This window comes from Zingiber officinale, chromosome 1A (genome assembly GCF_018446385.1).
Source record: "Zingiber officinale cultivar Zhangliang chromosome 1A, Zo_v1.1, whole genome shotgun sequence".
NCBI classification, from domain to species: Eukaryota; Viridiplantae; Streptophyta; class Magnoliopsida; order Zingiberales; family Zingiberaceae; genus Zingiber; species Zingiber officinale.
In genome coordinates, this window is record NC_055987.1 from 133,682,974 (window position 1) to 133,692,113 (window position 9,140).

The 9,140-nt window shown below is 41.2% G+C and overlaps 1 long non-coding RNA gene across 1 annotated transcript; it reads left to right on the top strand.

The window, feature by feature from the left end:
- The first annotated feature begins 1,629 nt into the window (after positions 1–1,629).
- LOC122010076 lies at positions 1,630–2,409 on the top strand. The gene is made up of 3 exons (XR_006119780.1): positions 1,630–2,038; positions 2,111–2,139; positions 2,278–2,409. It is a non-coding gene; the product is annotated as an uncharacterized LOC122010076 (long non-coding RNA).
- Positions 2,410–9,140: the final 6,731 nt, after the last annotated feature.

The window sequence follows — 9,140 nt, forward strand, 5'->3', positions numbered from 1 at the left end:
ATTTAAAAATTTTTGGTTTAGGTTTATATTTTGGTTTTTGATTTGGTTTAGTTGAATTTATATAATGTATTTTATCTTTGGGTATGCAAAATTGGTTAAGTCCTACTTGCGTGGTTAAACACGCTTTTGGAACCCAAGCTTTCTTTGTTGGTTTGTGTTGGGTTATTAATGATTTAAAGGTTTTATTTAAACTTGACTTATAGCCAAGTCCGGTTTTATTATAAATTACTTTTTGATTATTTAGAATTAAATCTAAGTTTTTATATCTTGTTGTGAATTTTTATAACATTTCTTTTAAATTATCAATTTCATTTTTTTAATGATAGATTCTCCTCCTCAAGTGTTAGATCTTGAGTTGGGTTTGAATTTCTGATTTGTTCCTTGAGATTTTGATTCTCTTCAAGGAGAAATTCATTGTCTTTTTCAATTTTAATTAATTTATTGTTTAAACATGAAATAATTTTAAAGAATTTACGATTTAAGTTTAGGTATACCTCTTCGGGACCTTCGAAAATGAGTACGGACTCGTGGCTCGATCGGGTTCGGACCCATCTTCCGATTCGTTCTCCAATTCTTCTTCGCGGGCCATCAGTGTGAGGTAACTCTGGTTCTTCTGTTCTTCGACTTTCGATTCACCCGAGGAAGTGTCATCTCACGTTGCTTTGAGAGCTTTCTTTTTGGTCATCTTCGGTTTGTCGTTCTTCAGTCTCGGGCACTCGCTCTTGTAGTGCCCCTTCTTGTTGCATCCGAAGCACGTCACGCTCCTTGGTTCGGGGGAGTTGATCTTCTGCAGGTCCTTCTTGTTGAAGCTTCTCTTCCTCCCGGTGAACATTTTCCTTACCAGGTTCACCAGGTGCTCTTCGTCTTCAGAATCCTATTCTGACCCACTTTCTGATTCTGGCTTGTTTTTCATCTTTTCCTTGGAGGAACCTGCGAATAAAGCTACACCTTTCTCTACCCCGACGTTAGTTTGTTCATGCAGTTCTAATTCACAAAAAAGCTCGTCTAATTTCAACTTTGATAAATTTTTAGAGATCTTGTAGGCATCTACGATAGATGCCCACAAGCTGTTGCGTGGAAAAGCGTTCAAGGCATACCTTATTAGGTCCCAGTTCTCCATTTGGTGTCCTATTGCGTGGAGTCCGTTAAGGATGTCCTTGATCCTCATGTGGAGCTGACTTGCTGTTTCTCCTTCCTGCATTTTTATATTAAAAATTCTATTTAAAAGCAAATCTCGCTTTGTTACCTTTGCATCACTAGTTCCTTCATGCAGCTCGATTAATTTGTCCCAAAGCTCCTTCGCATTCTGATGCGGTCCGACCCAGTTTAGCTCTTCTCGTGTTAGACCGCAGTGTAGCGTGTTAATTGCTTTGTTCTCTGTGAGATCTCGGAAAATTTAATTAATAGGGTTATTTGAGAAATAGCCTTATAGAATTTTTTCCAGAATTTTTAGGAATTTTCTGGGAATTTTTCGGAGCTCGTACGACGGGTTTTGAGGGGATCAATTTCGGGTACGAATAAGACCTGTTTGGGATACCCGTTTAAGTGAGGAAATATTTTCAATTATAGATTCATTTTTCTTTTATTTCTTTCCCCAAATCGCCGTTTCCTCCTCTCCTCACCCGAACACTTTCTTCTTCCCCCAACCCATCTCAATCCCGATCCTCCCTTCTTCCCTTCCTCTCGTTCTCTTCCACGGGCGACTCAACGTCGAGGCTGGAGAGCATCTTCCCGGAGCTCGACGCAAGGGAGTCACCGGAGCTCTATGGGTACCAGTGGGCTCCAGGTCATCTTCGGCTGAGGGGTTTCTTCTTCGGCGAATTTCGCGACCAATCACCGACGATCGATGGCTAGGGCACGGTGAGGAGCCGAATCTCGTATCGTCTCCGACTGGTAGGCCTTCCCTCTCCTCCCCTCGTGCTACTCACAAAGCGATCCACACCTCCTTTCTTGCTGGAATTGGGCAACAACGCCATTGGGAGGTGATCCAGAGAGGTAGGGCTTCATCGGATTTGTCCAGTGACGGCGGTGTGGTGAGGTAACAACCTTATCTTCACTGTGTTTGTTCAATCCCCTTCTCTGTTCTTGATCCTCATTGTCTTGGCTACAGATTTAGGTCACGGGATTGAAGGGATTGAGGTAAGATGAATAGATTATTTTCTTGAATTAGGTTGTTGTTGGAAAACTTGATTGATTCATGATCTTCAATCTTAATATGATCAAGGAATTTTGGCTTGATTCATTGTTGATCCAGTGAGCTTAGTTTCTGTGATTCAGGAGGTGAATCCATCAGTGAGGTTCTGTGCTCTTGCTGTGGATCTGGAATTGGGTTATGTGGCTTCTTGGTTCTAGTAGTAACCCTTTCAACAGCAACAGCCACTTAGTTCCAGCTTTGTGTTCAGTTGTGAATCGAGGTATGCGTAGGGATTTTGATTACATGTTCATACATAGGTTTGATTTGAGGTTGTAATTGTTGTTGATTGTATGTAGGGTTCTTGATCTTGTTGTAGAACAGTTATTTTAGGGTTATGTATTGCATTAGGGATAATTCGATTATATGATTAGTGTGATTAGATTTAATTACTTAAATTAATCTAATGGAATGATTAGGGTTAAGACAATTAGCCCTAGTCAATTATTAGATTTAATTTAAGTTTATGTTTCTAATCTAACTGGTGATTAGGGATTAGGTAACTAACCCTAATTGACCGTTAGATTTTTATTTAGGTAGGATGTGATTGAGTTGATTAGGGTTTTGCCCTAATTTAATTTTAGGGATTTTATTTAGCTATTCATTTGGATTTAGCTAAATAAAATATATATATATTTTTGATACAGGACTTTGATTCGAGGCAGGTGTCTCGACGTTGGATTTGACTTGTACCTTATATCTGCAGGCGGGTACCCTTTGACTTATCTTTTGATATTGTCTTATGATATGTATAGTTTATATATAGTTACTAGTGATAGATGGTAGATTTATTTCTTCCCTGGTCTTAGCTTAGTTGATACCTATCACATGCTTCTACTGTTAGATGCTTTACCTTGGTCTGGGCTACTTTTATCTCTTACCATGTGTATATGTGTTCGCGGTTATGATTACTTATAGTGCTTATTTACCCATGATTAGATGTTGGAGATACTTGTTATATATTGTTGGATTCATGTTGTTTATATCTCTGTTATATATCTGCGTTTACCTTTTTGGCACCTACGTATATGGAGGAGGATACGTTCAGGTATGACATACTGTAGCCGCATGCACCATGCCGCATGATTGCATGCTGGGCGATGGACGACTCCATTATTGTTGAGCTCGTCGGCCGGCTACATGAGGGCCTGCACACAACGTGTCTACTGCATGGGTAGTGGCACAACACTCAGGGTGTGTATGGCAGGTTGCTCGGTGGTGCACCGCCGGGGTGCTTATGGGTAGCACGATACAGCGGGGTTGCAGCCGGGATCCCTCCCCGTCATCGCGTACCGGGAGTTGAGAGCACTGCGCTCCCTCACTATGTTTGAGGTAGGAGGATAGGTGTACTCCGACAGCATCCCGTCCGCTCGGTCACTCTTCAGGGGTAGTGACGGCAGAGTGCACGGTGTCACAGCCCTACCCACGCGGTCTCACCATTGTGTGTGAGATACAGACTGGCGTCAGGGGTGACCATGTCATATTGCATCATATACACAGATTGCATTTATTGTGATTGTTGCATATTGGATGATGCACTTGGGTGACTGCATATGATTGACATGCATACAGGATACATGCGTATTTGTTCTAACTATCTTTATCTGTGTATGTCCACAGTCATTCGCCCAAGCCTCGCAGGTGAGTATAGTTTATTTCAGTTATGCATTTCGTATTATTCTTGTTGTAAACTGTATTACATGCTTCTGGTTACTCATTACAGTTTATTCAGCTATGCATACCTGTTATATTGTTAGGAGACTGTACTGTAGGTCCTATGGTTTAGGAGACTGTACCTTAGGATATTACTGGTAGTTATATGTTGCTGTACATATCTATTGGATTACCTGCTGAGTTCTTTGAACTCACCCCGTGGTTACTATTTTTCAGGTTGAGGCCATCAGGAGATATTCCAGTCGCTAGCCCCATTATCGCGAGGATTTTCTTTGTCGGATTATATTTTGCTTTTGCATCTTATATACTTGTATTGTGGGTTTGTATTGTGGACTTTACATTGAACGTTCGGGTTTGCTACTTTTGTTTTCCGCTGCGGTTGTATTTTCATTACTTCGTGGATTTGTTTTCTTCGTTGTAGTGGAGTAGGCTGTTTACATATATCTTCGAGGTTCTATATCGTCTTTCCTTATTAAACTGCGTGGATTGATCATATATTATATCTGTGTAGAAATGTTGAATATAACTGCGTGGATTGTTTACTATTTGTGTGTATTGTTCCGGCCGAGTGTGGCCGAGGTATAGATATATGTATACTGAGATTCATATTGTCCGCCGTACAGGGGAGATGCTGCCGAAATTTCTTCGGACAGGGACTACCTGGGGCGTGACATTCTCAGTCGATGCCTTCTTCCTCATGTCCGGAGTCCACTGTTCCGGGTCTAGTGGGTTTCTGGAGTTGTCGACTGGAGCTCGGTAGGCCTTTGTGAGGCTGAACCATTGATCGTAGTCCGTCTTTAGGTACACTTCCATTCTTTTCTTACAGTATGAAAAGTCATCCCCGTTGAATAGGGGAGGACGTACTGTGTTGAAGCCTTCTAATTGAGACATAATGATCTGCACACAAGAAATCAAACAAAAAAAATTTCAAGACTTTGTCTTGGATTAGCAGTGTGGGAAGAGTTAAGAATAATAAAGAGATCTAAATTGGTGTTGCACCAATTTAGATTAATTGCAACGAAAAAAGCGTTCCAAAAAGGTAATAATACCAGTTTGAAATTTTTACGAAAAGCTAAAACCCGAAACAAAAAATAAGGAAATTTTCACCCCTTGTCTGATTGGTGGTTGCACCAAATCAGAGCGGTACCTGCTCTGATACCACTTGTTGGACCGTAGAGATTCGATAGAGGGGGGGTGAATATTGATTTAAATCTTTCGAGAGATTGCATAACGAAAATTAAGACAAGAAAAACAACGGAAGACAGAGACACCAAGATTTTTACTTGGTTCGGAGCCTAGGTCGACTCCTACTCCAAGGCCCGCAGTCTTTGACTGCTTTCGGTGGGCAATCACTATCACTTCATAAATTTGTTACAATTTGAAAGTACAAGTAATGAAAAGAATGTTGGTGCAATATCCCTCAGGTCAAGGTTGACCTGGGTAACCAAGCTGAGTCTTGGTTTGGGTTTAGATGTTTGACAATAAGATATTGATTGAAGAAGAGTCAAGTAGGTCAAGGTTGACTAGATACTTGACTGGGAAGTCCTAACTGGGATGTTAGGCAAAATGAAAGTCCTGGTGAGTGAAGCCAGGCAGAAGAAAAGTCCTGGTGAGTGAAGCCAGGCAGAAGGAAGTCCTAGTGAGTGAAGCTAGGCAGATGGAAATCCTGGTGAGTGAAGCCAGGTGAAAGTCCTAATGAGTGAAGCTAGGCAGATGGAAAACCCTAGTGAGTGAAGCTAGGTGAAAGTCCTAGTGAGTGAAGCCAGGCAAGGGAAAATCCAGATGGATCAAGGATGATCGGACATATGGTGTTGGGAAGTCCAAGTAGGTCAAAGGATTGACTGGATACTTGGCATGAAAGAAAAGTCCAAGTAGGTCAAAGGGATTGACCGGATACTTGGCACAGAGAAAAGTCCAAGTGGGTCAAAGGGATTGACCGGACACTTGGTAAGGGAGTCCTAGCAGGTCAAGGGAGTGACTAGATGCTAGGCATGACATACCAACAGGTCAAGGTTGACCGGATGTTGGTTTGGGAGGTTTAGGACTTGGTTTTGGACAAAAACCAAGTGCTGGATCGATCGATGGATCGATCCGGCCATTCCAATGACGATTCCGGATCGATCCGTGGATCGATCCAGAGGTCCCAATCGATCGATGGATCGATTGGGGGCTGCTTCGCGCGATAAGAGCTGGATCGATCCGTGGATCGATCCGGTGAGTCGATAGGCGCTGGATCGATCCGTGGATCGATCCAAAGCCTCCCCGATCGATTGGGAACGTTCGAATCGATCGGGATCCGACCGTTGGCGTCGTTTATAGCTGCAGGCGTTCGATGGCTGCGAAAGATCGACTTCTCCGATTTACTCCAGAGCTCTCGCCAACTCCTCCACAGCGCTCACAAAGCTCAGATCGCCAGTTCTTGAAGGATCTTGGAAGCTCTCCAAGTCAAGAGGCGGATCAAAGCCAAGAAGAGAAGCTAGGGTTAGGGTTTTGTACTCATTGTAAGCTTGTAAGCTTGTATTTCTTGTATCCTTTCCCTCTCTTCTTGTATTGAGTATTGTAGGGCTTCTCCGCCCTTGGTAGTTACCACAAAGGAGAGTTTTATTTAGTGGAGGGTGTGTGTGTTGGTGTGGATCCTTGGATTAGTCACCTCTTGTGAGGTGGATACCAAGTAAAACCAACCGTGTTAGCGTTGTGTGTTTGTTTCTGTATTTTCCGCTGCACATCTTTGAAGGAACAAGCAACGCCGAGCACCGAGCGAACGCGACGAGCTATTCACCCCCCCCCCTCTAGCTACTTTTGGTCCCAACAAAGAAGAACAATTATACTGACAGACAAGGATGCAAAAAATAAACGTTAAATGTTGGAGTTGCACAACACAGTTGGAGACTTCGGAGCAGCGTACAGGAGCACAAGATGTTTTGTTCGAATTGATGATTGAAGCTACTGCCGAGGGTCTCTTTTATAGGCTCTTCAACAGTGATCCAGATCCTTGAGGTTCGGGATCAACTTTGACCCGAAGCAGATCGATCGACTGATCCCCGTTTCGATCGATCGATCAGACGCTCTCCACCTCATTTGATGAGCTCGCTCCGCTTTGTTCTGGTCAAAGCTTATCCACAGTTCAGTCGACCGATCACCAGTTCGGTCGACCGATCAGCTGCTCTGACCCGATTCATTCGGCTTGATCCAGTCGACGATTATCCTTGGTTCGGTCAACTGAACCCAAGGTCCGGTCGACCGATCCCTGGCCGAACCCGCTCTGCGTCCTGGAGGTTCGATCGACCGATCCAAGGGTTTGATCGACCGATCTTGGTCAGTTCTAACCTGCATAAAAATATTAGTCTCCTACAAAACAGAGTTAGAACAGAATAGATAGAATAGATAAAAAGTAGTAATTAGATTCTGTCTCACCGAGACCGGAATCTAGTCAAGATCTCGACTTAGAGTACTGAAATGGCTCTAAGTCGGATGGGCGCCTAAGTTTCCTTCCCGGGAACGCGTCCTCACAGTCACTCCCCTCCAGTGACTTACCTTCACTTACCTGCTAGACGTCCAGTCAGCCCTTCGACCCGTCTGGACTTCGTGCCTGCTATTCGGTCAGACCGTCGACCTAGCTGGACTTCGTGCCAAATGTCCGGTCAGCCCGTCGACCCATTTGGACTTCGTGCCAGATATCCGGTCAGCCCGTCGACCTGTCTGGACTTCTCCAGCACACTCAGTCAGAGTGTTAGATCACAACAAAACTAACTTAACCTATTTGTCATTCATCAAAACTTGAGTTAGACCGTTAGTGCTAACCGCACCAACAACATGTTATACAATAGATAAGTATGCATGATCATGGCAATTCAAACAAGTCATGCATGAGACAAGTTGTCTGATGTTGTTGTTATTTTTTATTTTATTATTATTGTTTGTCATTTTATTATTATTATTGTTTTTTATTTATTCTTGTCTATTAATGATTCGTTGTTGTTTTATTTGTTTTATTGTTATTGTTATAATTGTTGTTATTATTTAGTTATTGTTATTATTATTATTATCAATATTGATTAGTTTCATAATTAAAGGGTACAAGATTATAATTAGGTTTGAGAAAATTTTGTTTTAGATTTAGTTTTGATTTATAACTTAAATCTAGATTTTGTGAGTTGAGAAAATTATTAATAATGTTTTCTAATTTATTAATTTTATTTTTTAAACATTATTTTGTGTTTCTAGTTTTCTAAAATTTGATTTTATATTTAATTTATAGTTTAGTTTCTTATTTTTATTTTCTAAATTTTTAGTTAAATTTTGTTTATTATTGATTACTTTTAGATGATTATTATTTTGATTAAAATTCAAATTATCTTGAATAAATAAATTTTGATTTACTAGATCTACGTCTTGATTAATGTTTGGGTACCAATTTTAGTTACATTTGAATTAATTAAATTTTTATTAATTAGATTGTTTTTGTTAAGTAATGTTAATGTAGAGTTTTCATGCATTTTTAATTTCATATTGCAATTTAAACAAGAGAGACCTAAAGCATGCAAATTTTCATATGATTTAAATTTATTTACCATATTTGCTCCCCCTGAATCCTTGGGTCTTCTCTCCGGACATTGAGATTTGTAATGTCCCATCTTTTTGTACTTGAAGCATTCTATCTGGTCCTTCCTTTTCTGGACTTGGGGCATCGGTCCCTCCTTTGCCTCCGGTTGCGCAGATCGATTCATTGGACATTTACTTTTATAGTATCCTCTTTCACTGCACTTAAAACATGTTATGTGTTCTTTAAATTTCGAATTTACAATATTACCTTCTGAATCCTCGTTAGGATTCTCCCCCTTGACCGTTGTCATTTCGGATTCAGGCTCGAGTGTTTGCTCGGACTCAGGTTCGGATTTGGACACTTGTTCTGACTCGAGTTTGGATCCATCAGCCTCCTCCTCAGCCACTACTGCAATGAAGTTGATCTAGTCTTGTTCTTCTAGATCTATCTCTGAGGACAGTTCTCCGGATTCAGATTCAGAGTCACTTTCGCCTTGATCTTCTAGCCTCGACAGAGTCTCATGAAGCTCGATCAAATTGGTCCACATCTCGAATGCATTCTTGTAACCTTCTAATTGACACAGAATTTCATTAGGCAAAATATTTATCAACATATTTATTACCTTTGTGTTTGACTCTGAGTTTCAAGAAGGTTGTCTTAGCACAATCCAGTTGTCGAAATTGTTGCTTCTAATGAATCATTCCATCATTTGCCTCTAGGAGTTGAAGTAGA